The 24,909-nt window shown below is 36.7% G+C and overlaps 1 protein-coding gene across 3 annotated transcripts in view; it reads right to left on the bottom strand.

Moving 5' to 3' along the window:
- Positions 1-24,909, bottom strand: part of CRACR2A (calcium release activated channel regulator 2A) — a 301,039-nt gene that overhangs the window by 222,314 nt on the left and 53,816 nt on the right. For 2 of the 3 annotated variants that reach the window (XM_031939181.1, XM_012550790.3), the window contains exon 1: positions 2,941-3,632. The exons of the other annotated variant lie outside the window; for it this stretch is intronic. The gene's annotated coding sequence lies outside the window, so the exon portion shown is untranslated. Of the gene's footprint in view, positions 1-2,940; positions 3,633-24,909 lie in introns of those variants that run through there. 3 annotated transcript variants of the gene reach the window in all.

Raw genomic sequence — 24,909 nt, 5'->3', positions numbered from 1 at the left:
CTCCAATTATTCTATGAATCTATAAAATATCATTGTTATTTCTTATCAAAATAGCATAATACTTCAGTGTCTCTCAAAAAAAAAAAAAAGTCCTTGCCATGTCACAATATCCTGTGTTTCCTCACTTCCTTTTGCCAATTTCTGACTGGGGGTGGGGAGAGACAGTAGCATTAATATGTGTGCACTAATTTGTCTATGAAAACATATACTGGGAATGGAACATGGTCACATAGATGATTGGACTGATGGGTAGCTGGAAGCAACATGAAGCATCCACTTCTGATGAATTTCCACATATCCTAGGTTGAATAAAGTGAGGAATCAACTGTCCTGATGACCCTTTTCTCTGATGTGCTGATGTTCCCTGATCATCTTTTCCCCTGAGAAAGACAGAAGAATCAACCTGAAAGCAAGGACCAGAAAGAAAAAAAAAAAAAAAAAGAAAGGATAAGGATGAGAAAATCTTGAATGATCAAAGCTTGACTGCTCAGGGATTTCTCTATGGTCTTCAGATACTGGCTATCCTCACTTTTTATTACTGCATGCAAGGCAGGAAGGTGATATAGTAGATTGAACACTGTACTTGGAATCAAGAAAACCGGAGTTAAAATTCTGCCTTGGATACTTAACTAGCTGTGTGATACTGGGCAAATCAATTAATCTCTCTGGACCTTGGTTTCCTTATCTGTAAAATGAAGCAGTTAGGCTAGCTGCCTTCTGAATCATTTAGATGTCTAAATCTACTTGATCCTATGAAGGATTAGATTTGTTCTTGTCTTCAGATGCTAAAACTAGAAGCTGCACAGAGGCAAATTGTGGCTTGACAATTAGTATTCCTCAGCAGATAGTGGGTTTCCCTTCCCTTGTGATTTCCAAGTAAAGGCAAGCTGGACCTTTGTTGTATATAAAGTCATAGGAAGAGGTTACTGTCAAGATGCTAGTAAGACTGGTTCATCTCTGAAGGGCCTCAAACTCTGACATTTTATGATTGAGTCATGGTTCACCCTATACAAGAGAATATGAATCCTTTCTACATTCTAGACAACGAGTTTCTAATTTTTTGTAAATGTGTTAAGATTAATGGAAAAGCACAATCTTTGCAATTAGGATGTTTGGTTCTGAGAATAATTAGTTGCATGATGAAGTAAAGCACCCTTGATTCTGGACCTCAGTTTCCTTATATATGAAATGAGGAGATTGGTTTAGATGGTGATAAAGTCTCTTATATGGGAAGATTTTATACCTTGAGGAACAGGTAGATGGCAAAAATGGATAGAGCACTGGGCCTGGAGTTAGGAAGAAGGAATTCATTTTCCTGAATTCAAATTCAACTTCAAACACTTACTAGCTGTATGACCTTGGGCAAACCCTGTTTCCTCATCTGTAAAATGAGCCAGAGAAGGAAATGACAGATCACTCCAGTATCTTTGTCAAAAATACCTCAAGTGAGATGGTGAAGAGTCAAAAACAACTAAACAAAACTACTTTTATGACTTTAAAGAAAAATTGTGATCTTGGAGACAGTGCCAATTAGCAACTCTCTAGGGGAGAAAGCCTCCCTCTCAATCAGATTTCCCCCAATAGCTTTCCAAATTAACAAAGCAGATCTTCAATCAGAGTCTACTATTCTACACAGTGTGGAAAGTGGAACAAATTGTCAGACAGGGTTTCCATGAGGTGGCAGGTAGCTGCAGCTCCCTACCAGTATCACCCTAAAAAGATAGTTTATCTACAGTAAGTATATTTTTCCAAGCCAAAAATCAGATCCCGTGGACACCAAAGGATATTGCTTTTATAAAACCTCACTAAAAGCCTATTTTCTTTTCCTGAAATCTGAGCTGTTTCAAAAAACAAAACAAAACAAAACTAGAATGCAACTGTAATGTTATCCCCACAGGATGCTGGGAAAATATGCTGTTCCCTTCTGGGAGATATTTTTATGGGCACCGTTACAGGTTAATATGTTTGAAGTACCATTCTTTTTAAAGACCTGAACTGATTCCACATTTACCATCATTTTAGGGGTCCAAATTTCCCTTTGTCTTTATCAACATGGCTAAAAACTTACAAGGCCAGACCACAAAATATACTCATACTGGGGGCCTCCAGAGGAAGTGGAAAGTCAGTAACTATTGGTTTCCTCTCTCATACTATTCTAGGAGATGCTGTGATGATTTTTTTTCCATCTTTTTTCTTTTTTTCTTCCTTCCTTCCTTTATTTTCTCTGTCTCTGTCTCTGTCTTTTATTTTAGTCATTTTGCCTGAAGATAACATCAGGAATACTTGAACCCAATAAGCATTTATTAAGCTTCTCCTATTTACAAAACTGACTGATATAAAGCAAGGAAAACACGTACACATCAAAGAAACAGTTGCAGGCACAAAAGATTTCACATTAGGAACCTTCAGAGAGAACCTCTGACCTGGTTTCTCCTAGGTTTTTATGTCTTTGTGGACATATGGTTGTATCTTGCCTAAATTTCCCCAGTGGCTAGCACAACACTATGCAAGACACCTAATCAGTGTCTCATTTCCCCATCCCTTGAGTCTGACTTTGAGTTTAACACCAATTACACCATCAGAACATATTCTCTTTTCCCTGAAGCAACCTTCTAAAGTCCCCAAGATGAAAAGACCAGAAAGGACTCTACTGAGCAAGGTCGCAAACCAAGTCAGTCTTAGGGAACTCTGGGATCCCGGCCCCAGGGCTATCTATCTGACCAGACCACCTACTCAAAAGGCAAGACGGTCCATATACCCATTCTCTCTTCTCCCTCCTCTTTATCTTTCTTCCCTCCCCCTCGGTCATATGAAGTGTCATTCCACACGCCACTTTTGAAAGTCAGAGCGGCAGGAAGCAGATGGTCTAGCTGCAGGCTGTGAGAGAGAGGCCCCTCCGCAGGCTACAGTTCCTCGGGGTCAAATTCCGGTAGATCTTACCTGTAGACTCCCCCCCACTCCCAGCTCCTCCTCCGGGCTCCTCTGACAGTTGTTCAGCGGCGCGGCATTGCTCTCTCCATGTGCTCGGTCCCAGTCCTGCTCCGCTCCCTAGAACTGCCCAGCCCCTGCAAAGTAGGAAGCGGGACAGGGCAAAGCAGCCTGGCTTGGGATAATAAACTAGTTGCCCTCGTGTGTGCGAACCCCCGGGGCTCGCTGTAGACTTTCTAAGCGCCTCCAAACACCGCGGGACCAGGATCCAAAGTTGAAAGATCGGGCGGCAAGACATTAGAGGCTCGGGGAAGGGGGTGGGGGAGAGGAACGGGGTAGCTCCGGACTCAGGGAGGCGGGGCTGACGCTGCCCTTGCCTACCTCACAGGTTTTGCCTCCCTGGTCCCTGAGTTTCCAGGTCCCCCCTCTACTTGACGACCAGTGCTGAAGTGAACGAGGGAGGAGAAGCAGCTGTGTGTCTCTGAGCTCTTGTCCCGGCGGATCTAGACTGGGCCGTTTGTGGCCTGGTGTTGGAGGCAGATTGTTCCTCAAATATAAGAGTTACAGTGCTTACTTCTAAATACTTTATTTGTTCTGAATCTGACTTTCTTAAGTGCGACGGGGAAGGAACTTCCGGGCCAATGGAGATCAGTAATCTCTCCGCGGAATGTCATTAGAGGGGTGCTCCCGTATACGTGTTGCCCAATTGGTCAAAAATACCCTTAAAAGAAAAGAGAATGTTAATGGAAAAGAAAAGGGAGGGGGAGGGAAGCATTTATTAAACACCTACTATGTGCCAAGCATCTTACTGAGGGCTCTCATTTGGTCCTCACAATAATTCAGAGAGTAGATGCTATTATTATCCCCATTTTTAAATTGAGCAAACTTGAGTCAGACACAGGTTAAATGATTTGCCTAGGGTTATACAATTAGTGAATCAGGTCAAATTGGAACTTAGGTCTTGGGGACTCCTAGTGCTTATTTAAAACATAAGAGATAATGACCTGTTTTACTACCCCTCCTTCAACTACCTCCAAGGCAGAACACACTTATATTCCCTTCTAACCAAACCAGTGCATTGGCCCAGAGGTCTATACACTAAAAAAAAAGATTCTTAAATTGTGAGTCTCCTAACTGAATGTGGGGGTTCCAAAATTGGGAATTTTTAATCTGTAAATGTTTGTTTTGTATACTTATTTTATATACCTATATACCTGGGGTCGCATAAAACTTTCTTGAGCAAAAAGGGGTCAAGAGTGGCAAAAGTTCAAGAAGCCCTTAGCAGGGCTCCTTTGCGAAGAACTAGCTGCTGTATGGTGGAAAGAGGTTCAATAAAAGGGTTGTAGGAAAGTTTGGGCTCCATATAAGGAAAAATTGTCTGAAAATGGAAAGGGTTTTCCTCAATTTAAACATTGGAAGCTACTCAACCACTTGCCTGTGATACTGAAAGGAAAGGTTTCTGTTAAGATATGGGTTGGATTATCCGACTTCTAGTCACAGGGAAGCAGAGTTTTAAAGCATGGAAAGAGCACTTACTCTTGGACCTGAATTCCAATCTCATTTTTGACACAATTGTTAGTCCTTCGAGCAAACCACTTAACTTAACAAATCATTCTTTCCCCCTCTGTAAAATGAGGGGTATCCCAAAGAGATCATAAAGGAGGAAAAGGAACTCACATGTGCAAAAATGTTTGTGGCAGCCCTTTTTGTAGTGGCAAGGAACTGGAAACTGAGTGGATGCCCATCAGTTAGAGAATGGATGAATAAGTGATGGTATACGAATGTTATGGAATATTATTGTTCTGTAAGAAATAACCAGCAAGATTATTTCAGAGAGACTTGGAGAGACTTACATCAACTGATGCTAAGTGACATGAGCAGAACCAGGAGATCATTATACACAGCAACATCAAGATTATACAATGATCTGACTCCCTTCAACAATGAGATGATTCAAAGAAAATCAGCTACACCCAGAGAAAGAATTATGGGAAATGAGTGTGGATCACAACATAGTATTTCCACTCTTTGTGTTATTGTGTGATTGCATTTTTTTCCCTTCTCAGGTTTTTTTTTCTTTTTTTCTAGATCTGATTTTTCTTGCATAGCAAGATAACTGTATAACTATGTATACATAAATTGAATTTAACATATATTTTAACATATTTAACATGTATTGGACTACCTATGGGAGGAAGTGGAGGGAAGGAGGGGAAAAGGGAGGGGAACAGAAGCTTTTGCAAGGGTCATTGTTGAAAAGTTACCCATATAAAATATATATTTTGTAAATAAAAACCTTTAATAATAAAAAAAAGATTATACAGTGATCAATTCTGACGGACGTGGCTCTCTTCAACAATGAGATAATTCAAGATAGTTCCAATGGTTTTATGATGAAGAGAGCCTCCTGCACCCAGAGGACTGTGGGAACTGAGTGAGGATCACAACATAGTATTTTCACTCTTTTTGTTGTTGTTTGCTTGCATTTTGTTTTCTTTCTCATTTTTTTCCTTTTAAATCTGATTTTTCTTGTGCAACATGATATTTGTGGAAATATGTATAGAAGAATTGCACATGTTTAACATATATTGAATTATTTTCCATCTAGGGGAAGGGTAGGAGGAAGGGAGAGAAAAAATTTAGAACACAAGATTTTATAAGGTTGAATGTTGAAAATTATCCATATATATATATGTACATATATATATATATAAAATTAAAAAGCTTTAATTAAAAAACTAAACAAACAAATAAAATGAGGGGGCTGAAACAGATGACTTCTAAGGTTTCTCCACTACCCAAAATTCCTTCTACCCTAAAGATTCTGTGAGTCTGTAGCCCTGTCTTTGCTACAACCAACTTGTGTGACTTGTGTCACTTCCATTCTTTGGGTCAAAGCTTCCTTATCTGTGAAATGAAGTACTGAACTACAAGACTCCTGAGCTTTTCCAGCTCTATTAGCTCTGATTCCATAATATTCTTAGGCCCTGGATTTGCATATATACTAAAGTGTAACTGGTGTCAGGTGGGAGCACAGGAAACATTGTGCTACTTACTTAAAATATAAGAAAGAAATGACCTCCTTCCTCACCACCATCAGGACAGTTTATATCTGCATTCCTTTCTAACCAAACCCAGTAGTCTCCCAGTACCAAATCCCTGCTCAAAATGTCATTTTCTCCAAGGAGCCATCAGCAGTATGTGGTTAACTATTTAACAACTAAATTTCTCAAAAACAAAGACATACTTTTAAATTTAATCTTAATTTTCTTCATGATTTTCTTAAGTCTAAGTTATCAGCAACAACAACAACAAAAAATCAAACCTTGATATGTAGTTTTGGTGAATTCAAAGTATAAGAAGTCACACTAAAAATTAAGCTGGGAGAACTGACTCCCTTCAGCACCCCTCAGGACTTCAACATGTTAACACCTGTGCATAATGAGAAATTGTAAATTACCATAAATTTTGGTAACATAATAATCTTCTCAACCATGTTTAAGTTTTTAGTCTCCCCCTTCAGAATTTGCACTTCTCTAGGGATTGGGTCTTCTGCCTTTGAATTGACCCATGCACCTAAATTCAGGATTCTGGACATATCTGATACTCACCCCATGTTGTTGACAAATTGACTGAGTACTGCAGATCTTTACCTTTTTCAACCTACTCTCTTACTTGAGTGATGATGGAGAATAAATGGTGTTTCTCTATGAAATTATTGTTGTTGTCTTGGGACAAAGGAAGGGAGAACCAGAGAGAGAGAGAGAGAGAGAGAGAGAGAGAGAGAGAGAGAGAGAGAGAGAGAGAGAGAATGATAACTGGAATAGACAGGGGGCATTTTAGAGACTTTGCCCCTACCTGTGTGAAAGAGAAAACATTGTACTCTTGAATTTGGGGTATAAACCTATCAGAAACAATTGTATTAATAAAGCTTAATCTAGTCATGTGTTTGCTTTCAGAAAAGTACAAACTGGCAGTCACCTCATACTCTTGGAAATCTTTCTACCAAGTCATTTTGAAGTATTCCTGAACAAAGAAAATTTCACAGCCAAGGTTGAGCAAGGATTCAAAACTTGAGTAATAGTTCAGTTGACAGTTTGCTTCATCAAACAGAACAATATTCATTTAATTTTGTAAATCATTTTCCCCAAACCATCCAAGGCCTCTCTGAACACTTCTACAAGGCAAAGGTTCTTAACTTTTACTTGGAAAGGAATAAAAATTTCATCTTTGTTTTTACTAATCTATAAATGAAATTTAGCATTTCTTTCGATTATGAAGGTGTATAATAAACAATACATCTCTGCCAAAAGGATTCATGACACAAATGAGATTAGGAACCCCTGCTCTATGGATTCTTCTTTCTAATTAATCAAAGATGAACTCAAGAGATATATCTTTTAATCTGATATTATCAGAGATTTTACAAGTCTGATCATTATTCCAATTAGGTCAAATTATGGAAAAAGAAATGATCCTATAGCTTCCAGTTTCATCAGTCAAGTGTCCCTTGTTTTGTCTGATTATCAACCTAATTTAGAGGACAGTGTTCCCCTTTAAACTGTCCAGGACTATGCTCAGAAAGTTATCAAACTGTACCCTTTGATTTAGCAGTGTTACTACTCTGCTTATATCTCAAAGAGATCTTAAAGAAGGAAAAGGGACCTGTATGTGCAAGAATGTTTGTGGCAGCCCTCTTTGTAGTGGCCAGAAACTGGAAACTGAGTGGATGCCCATCAATTGGAGAATGGCTGAATAAATTGTGGTATATGAATGTTATGGAATATTATTGTTCTGTAAGAAATGACCAGCAGGATGATTTCAAAAAGGCTTGGAGAGACTTATAGGAACTGATGCTGAGTGAAATGAGCGGGACCAGGAGATTATTGTACACAGCAACAACAAGCTACATGATCATCAATTGTGATGGATGTGACCCTCTTCAACAATGAGATAAACCAAATCAGTTCCAATAGAGCAGTAATGAATTGAACCAGTACACTCAGAGAAAGAACTCTGGGAAATGAGTGTGAACCACAACATAGCATTTCTACTCCCTCTAATTTTGCCCGCCTGCATTTTTTATTTCTCACAGGTTGGTTGTACATTATTTCAAAGTCCAATTCTTCTTGTGCAGCAAAATAACTGTTAGGACATGTATACATATATTGTATTTAACTTATACTTTAACATATTTTACATGTCTACTCGCCATCTCGGGGAGGGGGTGGGGGGAAGGAGGGGAAAAAGTGGAACAAAAGGTTTTGCAATTGTTGATGCTGAAAAATTACCCAAGCATAAATCTTGTAAATAAAAAGCTATAATAAAAAATAAAACTTTTGAGCTTCTCCCCCATTGTGTAAACAAGTCATTCATGAAAAGTAAAAATGTCACATGTAATATAGGAAACTGAGATCCAGAGAAGTTCAATTGCATGGCTGCTGGTAAGAGACAGGTCCAGGATTGGAACCTCTAATTCCTATATTCACTGGCTCATCCCCAATCAAATATTTAAATGAATCAGACATCCACATGCAACCTCCTTTGCTGCTGGCATAAGAACTTCAATGAGAGAAATGCACGGTTCAACATTGATGCCTGCTGCTTAGACAACTGTTATTAGTGCTTCTCTTGACCTAAGCCTAGTCTACCTGCAGGGATTTCCTCTGCACTTTTAGCCAGCCTCGGGAAGATTGTGAAGCAGATGATCTGTTGACTTCTGCAGGCTGGATGTCTGAAGTTTCCCACTATGATAAAGCCCTTTGTTGGGTGAAGAAGTTGTGTCTCAATAAAATTCATTTAAAATACAAACTGAACTATGCCAAAATGTTAGTAGCAAGTATTTGCTAATACAGGGGTATGGACAAGTTTATCCGAGGGAAGATGGTACACAGAGAAGGCAAGTTTGATGGAATATAAGAGAAAAGGTCCTGGATTTGGAGTTGGATGATGTGGATTCGAATTTTACCTTTCCCAGTTACCTTTTGTGACTTGGGACAAGTTCACTTAAAGGGTTGGACTAGATGTCCTTGAAGATTCCTTTCACATATGATTCCTTCTATCATGTCAGTCTGTAATCTTATGATTCCATGAAATGTCTGGGGTCAGGAGTGCTGGCTAGGGAGAGTAGGTCATCATGCTGAACAATAGTAGGGAGGAGCAATCTAGAGGAGTGAGACAGCAAGGTAAGGATCTAGACATAAAAAGTACAGAGTAAAGAGGCACCAATAAAGGGAAAGGAGTAAAGGAAATGAACTTTGGGATACTTTCCTAATACTTTACCTTGAAGGGTCAGATAGCCCAAATTTATAATCTATATGGGATTCTTATTCTTATTCTTCCAATATAGATTATAAATTTGGGCTATCTGATCCTTCAAGGTAAAGTTCATTTCCTTTGCTCCTTTTCTTTTCCTCCTCCTCTTCCTCCTCCTCCTCCTCTTCCTTCTCTTCCTCTTCCCCCTATACAGGAGCAGGATAGAAATGAACAGTTCTCATACAGGAATTTCCTCCCTATCTCTCTCCTTTAATGTCCATCCTTACAATGTCCCCAATGGGTGGAGGTGCAAAACAAACATACCTTTGAATATTTACTTTCTGGGACTCCTCCAAAGGTTCTTAACACCTGCTCTGCCTCCCACATCCTCAAGAATATTTATCAAATTAAACAGCTGGCACTGAGTCTAGCAGGATTTGTTTTGTTCGATCTAGGAAAGAAGTGCAATCCAGAGAGTGAACTGCCAGCATCTAGAATGTTCATCTTTCTTTCTCACAACCTGGAGCTGAACATAAGCATATTTAGGATGAATGGGAAACATTATTTTCTGTAAGTCCTGGGTAGGTCTCAGCCAGTGCTTCAACCCCATCATCTTAATTCCTAAAGAAAGAAATTCTGGTTTCATCATTGTAAACACTCCCTACCTGATGCAGAGCAAAACTATAGTAGATGGTTTCATGAAGTATTAGAATAAAAAACAAACAAGGAAAAAAACCTAAACCAACAAAAGAAAACAGAGAAAAGAATCCATCACCTGATGGTCAAACTTCTGGCAATGAGCCTCTCCAAATATGCAAGCTAATTCTCAAGAGAGAACAAAATTAAACACCATTTTGGGCTTATTGTTTGTGCTGTGCTAAGTTCTAGAGATAGAAAGAATAAAACATTTCTTAGTCTCAAGGAATTTACACTCTAAATGTTGGAGAGGTGGACAGGATGTGACGTACACAATTAAATTAAAAAACACATACAAAAGACTACAAGGTTAACATCCAGGGGAGGAGATTTTTAGTGTAACACATCGCCACTTTCATAAATGGACTTGTTTTGCTATTGAAATAAAAAGATATTTGAGTTCAAAAAGCAGCCTGAGAGAGTTCTGATGACACGGTAGAAAACTGCCCCTTAGACGATGTATTGAAAGGAGCTATTTGGAAAAAAAGCTTGAAGGCACCATTGCTGTCAGAAGATGGGAGTGTTGTTAATGTTTTCAGAGTTTTGAAGAAAGTAACTGAGAAACTATAAATCAAAGAATTGCTGAGAGATTATGGAAGAAATTGCATATTGTTTGTGTAAAGGTATTTTTGTTGCCCATATAGATGTCATCCACTTGCTTTGCAAATTTGCCTGAGGCTAGTCAGAGGTGCAGAGAGACTGCAGGTAGACTAAGCTTGGATCAAGAGGCAGTCTAATAACAGTTGCCTAAGCAACAGGCTCCAATGTTGAAAGATACTCCTCTTATTGAAGTGATTGTGCTAAAAGCAACAATGTTATATGTTTATAGTGGAAATAATAATAATATAGCTTTGTCAGATACAGTACTAAGCAATTTTTGAATTTGATACTCAAGTAACCCTGGAAAGTAGTTGCTATTATTATCCCCATTTTACAGATGGGAAAACTAAGGCAAACAATGGGTCAATAACTTTTACAATTAGTCACACAGCTAATTGAGTGTTTGAAACAAGATTTGCAAACAAGTCTTTCTGACCTCAGACCTGGCACTCATCCTATCCACTGCACTACAGAGCTATCTGGTATTCCACTTAGGCTTCCTGAATCATCCATATACTTGACTGGGCACAAGCTAGGGGATATAGAACATGTAGACTCCCATTTTGCCCCTGTTTTGTACAAGCTCTGTGGAAAGCATGGCACTGAATCAGACTTTGTGACTCTCAATCCAGTACTCTATTTACTACAAAAAGTCTCACAATCTCACACTCTCTAATCTACCATTTCCAGTCTTTTGCCAAATTCTGCCAAAATTGCAACATCATGTTCTTCTCTGCTTTGATATTGCCATCATCCTATGCAGGTGCTCAGCATCCCGTGACTGGACTATTGCAATAGCTGCTGCTTGGTCTTTGCCTGCCACAAAGTGTCTATCCTCCACTCAGCTTTGAAAGTGACCCTCCTAAAAGCACCATCTGACCATGGCACCTTCCTATTCAATAAACTCTAGTGGTCCCTACTGCTTCCAGAACCAAGTGTAAAAACCCTGATTAGCTTTTGATTCCCTTCTTACCTTAGTCCTTTCTACCTTCCCAGTCTTATTACACCTTCTTTCCTCTAACCTTTCCCTCTGCCACATATTCTATGATTCCACGACACTGGCTCCCTTGCTATGTCTTCTCCACAATATCCTCAGCTCTCAACATTTTCACTTGCTCTCTCACATTCCTGAAATTCTCTCCCTCTGCATCTCTGCCTCCTGGTTCCCTGACTTCCCTCAAGTCTCAGCTGCATCCTGCCTGCAAGAAGCCTTTTCTTCCCTCTGAGATGATCACCAAATGATTACCTATCAATCTATCTATAGATTTGTTTATTTTCATATGAAATTGTTTCCCTATTGTCTCCCCCATTTTATTGTGAACTACTTGAAGGGATTATTTTTGCTGTTTTTTGTATTCCCAGAACTTAGTACAGTGCTTGCTTCATAATTGGCTCTAAATAAATGTTTGTGGACTTGACTTACCTTGAAATGTTATACATATTAACATATATTGGATTGCTTTCCATCTAGGGGAGGGGGTGGGGGGAAGGAGGGGAAAATCTGAAACACAAGGCTATGCAAGGATCAATGTTGAAAAATTATACATACATTTTGAAAATAAAAAGCTTTAAAAATAAAAATAAATAAAATAAAAAAAGAAATAAAAAAGAAATGTTATACATATTAAAATATTCCAGAAAATACACAAAAGAGTGAAGTATTTAGATGAGTAAGATAAGATCTTCCTTAGCCAAAAGAGAGGTTCTTATATAACTCAAGTAAAAATTCCCTAAAATCTCTAGGGAAACAAGGTGGAAATCAGGGGCATTCTGAATAGACAGTTTTCCCTACATATCTGCAAGAGAGTCTTTCTCTTTCTCTTTCCTAGAGTTGTTTCTAAAGAGAGTCTGAATTATACATGTTTAACCTATATTGGATTACATGTTATCTAGGGGAGAGGGATATGGAGAAGGGGACAAGAAAAATTTGGAACACAAGATTTTGCAAGGGTGAATGTTGAATGTTATTCTCTGGATGTATTTTTAAAATAAAAAACTATTTTTAAAAATAAATAAAAAGAGGGTCTGAAATCATGAGTGTACTTAGAAAAATGGAATGTCTCTCCTCTTCAAAATTCTTGGGACACCTCTGACCCTCACACAGCAATGGTAGGGCTTATTGGCATTCTCTCCGCTAATTGGGAGAGCATCATGCAAAATGCTCCAGATTTTATTGGATCCTGAGTTAAATCCATATACCTGATAGGCTTGAATATCTTGAGTTTGTCATTCTGAGTTATCGATAGGTAAATTCTGTTTACTCTTTCTCTAATTGATCCTCTATATAGATATTAAATTGATTTTATCCTAGAAGAAAGTCACTGAAGATATGAGAAAGAAGAGGTTTGGAAAAGGAGATCAATTAAGAGACTATTGCAATAGTCTAGTAAGAAATGATAAGGGCCTTAACTAAGGAAGAGGTTTTGTAGAGTGGAAAAGTGATAGACATGAGTGATGTCCTGGAGGCAGGATCCTCAAGACTTGGCACTTTGAGTGACTATCTATCTGGAGTAAACAGAAGAATCAGTTCAATGATAATTGATTTCATGAAACTAGGTAGAAAGAGTGATAGTGCCCAAGTATGAAGCACTTTGGGTTTGGGAGCAAACAATAATGAGTTACATTTGGGACATGTTAATTTTGAGCTGCTTATGGAATATTCAAGTGAAGATATCTAGTAAGCAGCTGATAGGATGGGACTGGAGTGCAGAAGAAACATTCAGGAGAATAGTCAGTATGTTATATGCCCTAAACCCAGAGGATGGCCATATTGTTTGTCCCTATCATGTTATGCTTTGGTTTGGAGTTCAAGGTTAAGTCTATGTCAAAAAGAAACATTAGTTTAATTTAATGCATATGATCTTTATGGAATGAAAAGAATATGATTTAAGAAATCCGATACTGTGAGGAAAAAAACTGAGGCAAGGTTGACAATCTAAAAATTAAGGAATTGTATTGGACTCAGGGAACTAGGGAACTTTCTATTATTTTTCTCCATTCAGGGATCCTTTTGCTCTGGAACCACACATAGAGTCTGAACCCATTTCAGTTCCAGGGAGAACTGACAATTTTGAAGAATTAGACTCTTTTTCTCCTAAACCAATCTCATAGTCTATTTGTTTTGCCTGTACTGATGTTCTTAATGAGATGTCCATCCAAATGATTGACATCATCTGGACAATAAATATTCTTCATCCCCTTGACCTTTCCTGTGTGAATGGCTAGGCTGATCACTTCTAACTGACTAAGAATCTCATTACACAAGCAGTGTTTTGTGCCAGGGATCTATATAATCAATACAAATGTCAGCTGCAAACAGGGTCATCTAAAGAATCTCACCATCTATAGGGAATTTTTCTTCCCTTCAAACTTTGCATGGACACCTTAGATAAACCTTCAAATATAAGTTTCACTTTTTCATGACTTTTATGATGTGAATCTTTAAAAGATTATGAAGTACATGAATCACCACTATGGTGAATATTATACTTCAGCAAAAATAAAAAAATATCTACTTGTAAAAGTCTTTTTTATTACATTTTATTCCATAGTTCATTACTTTCCCTCTTTTTGTAATTAAAACTGAATCCCTATTATATAACACTTTTAAAAACTGCATTAAATCCAACACAAAAGAATCAATGGCATCCTTCTTTCCAGTCCTCATCTGAACTTCCTTCCCTCTTCTATGCATTTTTTGTATTTTAGTGATTTTTTCTTTCTTTTTTAACATCATTATCACAAATCACCTAATTATCCTTCTTTAATTCCCTTTCTTAACCTCACCCCACAAAAAAGCCAGTCATGATACCAAATAAGTATAGTTAAGCCAGAAACATTCACATTTTGGCTGTGTCTAAAAAAAAGTCTCATTCTGCCTCTCTAGTCCCTGACTTCTCTGATTAGGGGTGGGGAGCATGTTTCATTATTAGTCTTCTAGAATCATGACAGATCTTTCAAAGTTACTTTCCTTTAAAACTATGTAGCAAGTTGCATAAATTTTTCTCCTGATTCTGCTCATTATAATCTGAATCAGTTCAAACAAGTCCTCCCAGGTTTCTAATCTATCCTTTCATCATGTCTTAAGTTAAATTATTTATTTTCCTGAAACACCAACAAGTTTTTCTGAAACTTGATTGTGCCAGGAGGCTAAGCAAGGGTTTCCTGAAACCAGTTCAAAATTTCTCAGAAAAGTCAAGTGTTTAGTATTTATACATTGGAAATTATTACACTCTAGGTCTTGATTTACTTTGCTGTTGTTGCTTTTCTAGATTTAAGAAAGTGACAGAGAAAATATTATGAGGCAGATTAAACTTACACATGTGTCATACACATGCACTTTAGGAAAATCGTTTTTTTCAGGAATATAGAGAATTAAATGGCCTAGGGAGAGATTTGAAGCTATTGAGAAAGAACATTTAAGAAGCTAATAGTTCAAGAGGAAACGTGATGAGTGTGCAAACTGAGATGGTAGTTGTACGAATGGAAAAAAGAAAATGAATACGAGAGATGTTGTAAAAATGAAATTAACAATGGATGATTTTGTCTACTGTAGAATAATAGCAGATTTTTCTGATAGATCTGATATGGGGGTGAGTGAAAGTGCAGAGTTAAGTTAATATTGAGTCTAAAAATCTGGGTCACTAGGAAGATCGTGGTACTTTCCTAAAGGTAATGGAAAGTTCAGAAGAGAGAGAACATCATGAAAACCCAGAGATGAGAGAGAAAACCCAGAAAGGATAGATAACCAACATTGTCAAATTCTGACAAGAAATGAAGAAGTATAAAGATTGGGAAAAGTCAGTGAGGTCAGAAGCGGATGAAGTCTGAAATCAGATTTTAGAGAGTTTAGAAGACAAGTCATGGAAAGAAAATAGAGATCCAAAAATAGTTTACTTTTTCAAGGAGTATAATTGAAAAGAGGAGGAGAGACATAAAAAATAACTAATAGGAATGATAAGATGAAGTGAGGGCTGTTTTTTGGAGGATGGGGAAAATATAAGTAGATTTGTAAACAGCAGAGAAGGATCCAGTGACAAATTACAGAGAGCTGATTATGGATGACTATGAAGTCAGTTTGCTGGAGGAAACAGGAGGCGATGTGATCAAAAGTTGCCCTGATGTCATCATCAGAGACTAGAGAGAAAGAGAAGAAGCTATGGGATGGTGTGGGCAGGGTGTGAGATGAGAACAGGAAGAAAATAAGCTCTTGGTAAATGACTAATTTCTTTTGGTAAAATATTTGGAAAAGTCCTCAGATAAAAAGTTCAAGGTAGGGTTATTGTGAGAGACTTGAAAGAGAGTAAGCATGATTTTTAAGCCTTGCTCTGTTTAATAGCATGAATAGGATGTGGATGACAGGAGTAATCTAGAATTGGAGGTTGATATGTATTTGAAAGGGGGGGCAAGGAATTCTTGTAGAAAGGATAACAAAGAATTAAACTGATCTGCCAAAGGGTCAAAGTTGAGAAGGGAGAAAGATGTAGCCTTAGTTCAGAGATGATAGCCTAAGGTGAAGAACTAAGGAGTGGGCATACTAGAGATGAAGACAAAGAAAAATGTTAGTTAGTAAGGCATTAGAGAAAGATGATATTGAAAATCTTTCTAAAATTTTCCCTTAATAATAACAAACTCTCCCTAATTATACTTTCCTCATCCCATTAATTCCAACCATCTGCAGTCATCTTTCAAATGCCATTCCCCATCTTCTACTATCCAATTTTTTATTCCCATTCCCCTGAATCCATCCCCCAAAGTCTCATCATACAAATCATCTACCCTTTCTACTGTGTCCATTGGAATGCCTATTCCATAGGTAATATCCTTTCATTCATCTAAAATATTTTCCTTTCTCATTCTCCATCTTCTGGCTCTCATGGAGACCTGGCTTCTTCCTGAAGCTTCCCTGACTTTCCTTTCTAGCCGTTCCTGTACTTTCACTCATTCCCTCATACTCACTGGTCAAGGTAGGGGAGTGGAATATTACTTACTCACCCTCCATTGCCACTTCTAGGTTCTCCACTCCATCTCTGAGGTTCACTCAGTCTTATCTATCACTCATCAAAATCTTTTCTTAAAGAGTTCAGTACCTGTCTCACCACCTTCCTTTCCTCCCCTTCTCCTGCTCTCATACACTGGGAGATACATATATACATACATACATACATACTTATGTACATGTTTTGTATATATACATAAATATATGTGCATAAGATAAATATGTATAAAATAGATATACTCCCTCAAACATCCTAATCTACCAGTTCCTCAACTTACTCATTTCACATTATCTGAAATGTGTCACACACACAAAATGGTTATATCCCTTAATCTTGCCATCACTCACAAATATACCCAGAGAGAAACAAAGCAGAGTCAACCAGTCCATCCAGATGGAGACTATCCTGTCACCGAGCCCAAAGTCAGGAACTAACACTGGAAAGATTAAGGAAAAGAAAGACAATTCCAACCAGTATCAAAAATCATTCAGCTTTCTGATGTTTCATTTGGACATGCTAATTTCTGACTTCCTAGTGGTACAACACAGATTCAGTCTGTCTTTGTTTCCTTCTCCTTACATGATACCTAATCATAAGTTGGATTCAATTATGCTTTGGCTTTTATATGTCCCAACATGACATCTTCTGGTCTCAAGACTCTTGGAGGGCACCCTGCTATGCAGGCCATCAGGAAATGTGTTGGCCCAGTCTTTTTGCCAACTTTCTGCACTCTTTAGGACTTTTGGAGGTCTACAGATATGCATGCATGGACTGACATAGATTCCCTGTGCAATGATCCATGGAGGGCTGCCTCTTCCACACTGCTGCTCAAAAAAGCCAGGTCCTGGATCCTGCTGATTTCAGGCCTTGTTTACAACTAATACTGGTTTATGCTTTTTCTGACTCACTCTTTCTAAGAGCCCACAAGCTTCTGCCCATCTTGGGCTGTCTTGGATATAGTGGAAAAGTTTATTGAGGTTTCTCTTTGGTCTTTATAATTTATCAATGTTTGATCTGGTGCCTTTTTGTGCCTTTCTTTACAAGGGAATTTGTTGGAAAAACTGACATCTCCAAGACTTTTCATGTCACTATCTTAACCTGAAGTCTCAAATACCTTTTTGATATTCAACAAACATTAAATATAATGAGGTCTATGTTCACTGCTCTTCTTAGTTAATTGTACTCCCTGCATCACTGGAAGCTAGAATGGGATTCAGTGCTAATTTAGAGTCTGGTAATATCAAGGCAATATGATGGCAGTAAGTATTCCCATCTTTCCCTATCACCCTGGCCCAATCTGCCAGAGAAGCAATTTTATTTTATTTTGATAGAAGCTCTTTCTTAGCAGATTTGCATCTTCAGCACTCTTCTAAACCTAGTTTCATTTCTACAACGGTTGGACTCTCTTAACATGAATATACCATTCATGAAAATGTCAACTGAGCATTACAGCTTCTGACAATATGGAAAAAGACACTTATCATTTCAGTAAATAAACTGTAGATTAACAGGTACCTTCTGACTGGGTTTTTGGTTAGCTCATAATCCAGTTTAAATAGCTTCCATTTGTACAGCCAAAAGCCTGGCCCATTTAAAGTATTAATTATCTCATTTGATCCCCACAACTGTCTTTTAAGGCAGATCTTGGCATTTTCTTCATTTTATACCAGAAGAAACAAATTTAGAGAGATTGTTTGGCTTTCTTAGAGTAATGCAGATAATATTTGAGACAGGATTAGTCCTAGTTCATCTTTATTTCAAGTCCAGGTACTTGATTCAATATGGACACATCCCTATAGTACAATCTCAAATACGCAAATGTCACATAAACAAGAATTCAGAGGATTGCCATTTACTGATTGATTACTTAACTAATTAGTTCACCTATGAAAACAAAAGAGTGAGAGTTATCACTCCAACAATATTTCTTAAAATATCTAAGCCATAGCAGAAAGTTTCCAAAATGGAAGAGCAATAGCATTTACTTATAAGGACTGACATCCTGTAAAATATTTAGACTTGGTACAGAACAAATATGTGCATATGATGTTGGCAATTCTTTATAAACCTAACTTGGTCCTTCTCCAGGGTCTGCTCTTGGAATTGTATCTGATCATCTTACCAGTTCTCCTTTGAATCAATTGAAAAACTGGATAATTTTGCTTCTTTTTTTTTTTACAAAAAAAAAAAAACCTCTTGATTCAAACGTCTTGTGAGAGACATGATGAGGAAGTCACTATCAAGCCTATACCACAATGGTAGGACAAAGGAAACAGCCATGGAACGTTTTGAATCCAGTCTCTATTCCTGGGCCAATTTCATGTGGAAGAGAAAGGATGAAAAAAAGTAGGCAAACAATTGTGCCTACAAATACAAAGGGAGAGAGATAATATTAGTCATTCATGGCAAATTAATTCATAAATAGGCTATTCTAGCCCATTATCCTAAACCAGCATGCTATCTGAGGTATAACTTAGAGAGTTTGAGGATGTCTTCTTTCCTTCCATTGCTTCTACTTTTGACCCCTGTTATTTCCTCAATGTTGGGTTCCTATGAATAGTGTCTCAGTTACATTTAACCACTTAAACATCATTTAGTTTTTACAAAAACATATTTTAAAATATGATATTTGAAGATAAGATGTCAGAAATACAAATATTTCCCTCACAACACACCTGGATTATACTTTACACTATCCCATTATAAAAATGCCATTAGATTTGTCCTACTTCTCATCTCATCTATAAATGCTTTTAGGATAATCCATATAAAGCTTTCTACAGGCTAATTTATCCTACTTTGCTCTGGACTGCTTTAGTCTTAATTTTCTAATATTCTTTTCCATAATGTTTTGCTGGGCCTCCAATCAAGAAGACATGAATTCAAATTCAAATTCAAATCAGGTACTATCTGTATGATGCTAAATGAGTCTCTTAACCTCTCTCTGTTTCAGTTTTCTCATCTTTGAAATGGGAATAATAACACTTAGCAACTTAAGTTGAAGAGAAACTTAAAATGAAATAAACATTTTTAAGAATTTTATAAGCCTTACAGCACTCTATTAAATACTATTATCATGATGATACTGAAGGAAAACTGCTGCCAGAGAGTTCTGTTTGTACATAATGTTGATGATATCAGTGATCCAGTATTTATGTGTATTTATACAATCTACATCTGTTCTATATTATGTATGTTGCATACACATCTATTTTATATTGTGTATATTTATCTAATATATATCTGCTCTATATTATGTATATGACATATAGTCAATATATATTTATTGATACATAATGTTGATGATATCCATCTAACATCACCATTATCAAGTATTGCATAGTGTCACCATGTGCAAAAAAAAAAAAAAACTTTTAAAAATGAAAGGAATAGTTTATGTTTTCAAACATTGTGGCCTAGAAAGTTCAGTTCCACCTAATGGATAGTGTTCCCCATTTAGCAGCAATGAGAGACACAAAGTTAGAAAACAAAATATTCCCTGTCTTCAAGGAGCATACAGCCTTATGAAAAGAAAAAAAGGTATGCATGACATGAGTTTTAGGTTTCTACTGCATTATTAATGTTTTCTTATTCACTTTCTTAGTTATAGATGATCAGCAAAACAACAAATCAAGCCTTGATTTGTAGTATTGGACAGTTTCCACTAAAATTTAACAGTCAGATATGAGCCAGATCTAGTACACTATTGGGTACACACAAATGCATTAACATAAATGTATTGCAGGGGTTGATCAGTATGGTCTGAAAGACTGAGGAGGAAGGAGTTAGAGGAACCAGCTGGTACCTCAGCTAAATCTTGAATGAAGAAAAAGATTTCAACAGGGAGAGTTTTGGAGGGAGTAAATTGTGAATTGTAATGTCCTGTATGAAAAAATCAAGACAGCAGGATGGGTCAGAAAATGATTAGACAATGATCTTGGCTGAAACCCTGGGGATGTAAGGAGGATAAATTACAGATTCTATCCATCAAAATTGTTTTGAAAATATCCAGAAACTGATCTATTTATGAAATTTTCTGTAGCCAATGGATTCATTAGAAAGCCAAAAACAATCAAAACATCTACTGAATAACCATTATTAGGACAAACAATCCCCAAAGCTACAAAAAACCTAGTTTAAAGTTTCATTTCATCTGAGTAGTTGCTCTGTGACTATGGACAAGTCATTTAATTATTCTGAGATGTCTCCACAATATGTTAAAAAAAATAAGAATAGCTTACATATATGGAATTATCTTACCAAAAAATTATACAAAAGTGAGCTATTGTCATTAATATTGATAATATTGATATTGTTGCTGTTGCTCATACTTCATTCTCAAAGAAGACCAATGACATCACGAGAGTGATATCTTGACTTAAATATAAATTGAATTTAAGTGAATTTAAGGAGCTGTACAAGGTAATCAGCCTTATTTCTCTTCCAATCATCAAAGTCCAGTAGCAAGACAAAAGTTAAAATAACAGGTGGTGTCCCAGATTGCAGTGGATAATTTTGGTCTTTCTAAATTGAGGTTTTTTTACCTATCCAGAAAAAAAACCTGAATACAATTCTTCAGGAGAAAAGGTAGATATTCAATGAAATAGAGACTTTTCAAGGATTCATGATAGATAAAACCAAAACTGACTAGAAAATTTAACTTTCAAATACAGGACTGATGAGAAGCATAAGGGGGTAATTAGGAAAGGGAAATCATAAGAAATTTAATAAGTTATATCTGTTTATACTCCTACATGAAAGTATGAAACTTGTAACTCATGAGAATTTTCTCATTAGTGGGGCAGTTAGAAGGATATGTATATACATATATACATACACACACTCAGAGGGCAAAGGTGGGATTTGAATATGAATAAATAATATCTAAAAATAAAATTAATGGGTGAGAGAGGAATGTGCTGGAAGAAAGGGAAAGGAAGAGATGGAATGATAAATTATTTTCCATAAAAGAGGTGAGAAAAAGCTTTCACAGTGGAGGGGGAGAAGAGGAAGATAGGGGGAGGGAGTGAATTCTCCCATAAGAATTGACTCAGAGTGAAAATAACATAAACAATCAATTGGTTATAGAAATCTATTTTACTCTGTAGGAAAGTATGAGGAGAAGGGGATATGAGGGGAAGGGGAAGGGGAGGGTTGTCAGAAGCAAAACAGTTTTGAAGAGGGACAGAGGGAAAGGAAAGGGAGAATAAAATAAAGGAGACTACAGTTAGCAATAGTAATTGTAAAAAGAATTTTGAAGCAAGTTTCTCTAATAAAGGCCTCATTTCTCAAATATATAAATAACTGAGTCAAATTTATAAAAAAGAATTAAGAGCCATTCCCCAATTAATAAATGATCAGAATATATAAGCAGTTTTCAGATGAAGTAATCAAGTTATTTATAGCCATGTAAAAAATACTCTAACTCACTATTGATTAGAGAAACGCATTTTAAAACAATTCTAGGTTACTACCTCATATTTATTACTAGTGGGTGAAAAAAGAAAAATGACAAATGTTGGAGGCAATGTGGGCAAAATGAGACATTAATGCATTGTTACTATAATTGTGAATTGATTCAACAATTCTGCTGAGCAATTTGGAACATATCCTTTGACCTAACAATACCTCTAACTAGGCATATATCCCAAAAGAAACTTTAAAAAAAAAAGGACTTATATGTACAAAATTATTTATAGCAACTCTTTTCTCAGGGCAAAGAATTGGAAATGGAAGGAATGGCCATCAACTGGGAATAGCTGAATTAATTGTGGCATATAATTATGATGGAATACTACTATATAATGAGAAGTAATGAGCAGGATGTCCTCCATGAACTCGTGCAAATTAAAATGTACTGTGTACAAAGTAACAGCACTATTGTGGGATGATGAGCTATGAATGACTACAATTCTTAGCAATACAATGATCCAAGATGATTTGGAAGGACTTAGGATAAAAAATGCTACCTATATCCAGAGAAAAGACAGATTGTGTATGAATACAGATTAAAGCATATTTTTTACTTTATATTTCTTGAGGGTTTTGGGGGGAGTGGAGGAGAGATTTATGTTTTATTTTGTAACATGACTTCTATAGAAATGTTTTGCATAACTTTACATGTGCTCTCAATGTGGAGGGAGGGGGGGGTGCATAGGGAGAAAGGGAGAGAACTAGGTAGGAGGAAAATATTAAATAAATGGAAAGAATTATTCTTAAAAAATTTAAAAAGCAGGGCTAGCCATCCTGATATCAGATCAAGCAAAAGCAAAAACTGATCTAATTAAAAGAGATGAGGAAGGAAACTATATAAATAATGAAGCAATATCAATATTAAACATATGCACCAAGTGGTGTAGCATCTAAATTACTAAAGGAGAAGTTAAGAGAGTTGCAAGAAGAAATAGACAGCAAAACTATAATAGTGGGAGATCTCAACCTTGCACTCTCAGAACTAGATAAGTCAAACCACAAAATAAATAAGAAAGAAGTTAAAGAAGTAAATAGATTTTTAGAAAAGCTAAATATGATAGATCTTTGGAGAAAATTGAATGGAGACAGAAGGAGTATACTTTCTTCTCGGCACTTCATGGAACCTATACAAAAATTGACCATATATTAGGACATAAAGACCTCAAAATCAAATGCAGAAAGGCAGAAATAGTAAATTTTTTTTCAGATCACAATGCAATAAAAATTACATTCAATAGTGGGCCAGGGGAAAACAGACCAAAAAGAAATTGGAAACTAAATAATCTCATCCTAAAGAATGAATGAGTTAAACAGCAAATTATAGACATAATCAATAGTTTCATCCAAGAGAATGAGCAAGTATTCAGAGAATGAACAATGAGACATCATACCAAAATTTGTGGGATGCAGCCAAAGTGGTAATAAGGGAAATTTATATCTTTAGATGCTTACTTGCATAAAATAAAGAGAAGGTCAATGAATTGGCTTACAACTAAAAAAAGCTAGAAAAAGAACAAATTAACCCCCCCAATCAAATACCAAACTTGAAATTCTAAAAATAAAAGGAGAAATCAATAAAATTGAAAGTAAAAAAAAACTATTGAATTAATAAATATAAAACTAAGAATTAATAAATAAAAACTAAGGTTTTTTATGAAAAAACCAACAAAATAGATCTTTAGTTAATTTGATTAAAAAAAGGAAAAAGGAAAATAAAATTATTAGTCTCAAAAATGAAAAGGGAGAACTATCCACCAATGAAGAAGGAAATTAGAGCAATAATTAGGAGTTACTTTGCCCAACTTTTTTTTGTAATATACATCTTCTTTCCTTCCCAAAGAGTCATTCTTTACAAATATAAAGAGATATATAGAGCTGCCGCTTGCAAAGGGATTTGCCAGGCAATGTTCTGTGAATACAAAAATTGGTCAAAGACCGTTCCTGTTCTCAGCAAGCTAACAGTGTATCAGAGGAGGCAACAAGCAGACAACTCTGTACAAGTAAGATATAAACAGGATAAATTGTTAATGATCACCAGAAAGAAGGGACTAGAATTAAGGGGGAATGAGGAAAGACTTCTTATAGAAGGTGAGATTAAGGTTGGGACTTGAAGGAAGTCAGAGAAGGCAGAAACAGAAATGAGGTGGGAGAGCATTCCATTAATGTCATTGAAGACAGTAAGTGAAAATGGTTGGAGTTGTGAGATGGAATGACTTGTTCATGAAAGAGCATGCATGCAAGGAAAGGGGATGGTGTAGTGTGCAAGAAGACAGCAAAAATCAGGATGGGAGAACCAGGTTATACAGGCTATTGTGAAACTGGAGGTGATAAGGAGCCAGTAGATTTTATTGAATGGTGTTTTGCTTTGTTTTTTTAACATGGTTGGACCTACACTTTAGGAAGATCATTTTGATATGTAAACAGATGATGTTCTGAGTGGGGAGAGAATTTTAGTAGGAAGAGAAGCCAAGAAGCTATTGTGATACTCCAAGTGTGAGGTGGTGAGGGTGATGACTTTGTCAAAGAGAAAGATGTATTTGGAAGAGAAGTTACAGGCATAAACGATGGGTTTTAGCAACAGAATGGACATAGTAGGTAAGAGATAATAAGGAACTGATGATAATACTTTGGCTGTAAGTTTGGGCAATTGAGGAATGGTGGTTCCCTCAACAGTAATAGTGAAGAAGGGTTTTGGAGAGAAAATATTAAGTTCAGTTTTGGAGCTATTGAGTTTAAGATTTCTATGGAACTTCCAGTTTGAGATGTTCAAGATGTTCAAGAGTGGACAGAACATCAAGGCTAGAGTAAGGAAGGTCTGAGTTCCAATCTAGCTTTTGATACTTATTAGTAGTGACTCTGGGTACTACTGATTCCCTGAGAAGAGGGACTGTCTTTGACCGATCTTTATATTACCAGCACATTACCTGGCAAATTATAAGATAAAAAACACAAGAGAGGA

Source organism: Sarcophilus harrisii, chromosome 5, assembly GCF_902635505.1.
Source record: "Sarcophilus harrisii chromosome 5, mSarHar1.11, whole genome shotgun sequence".
Lineage (NCBI taxonomy): Eukaryota > Metazoa > Chordata > Mammalia > Dasyuromorphia > Dasyuridae > Sarcophilus > Sarcophilus harrisii.
This window is presented reverse-complemented; position numbering and strand designations above follow the sequence as displayed.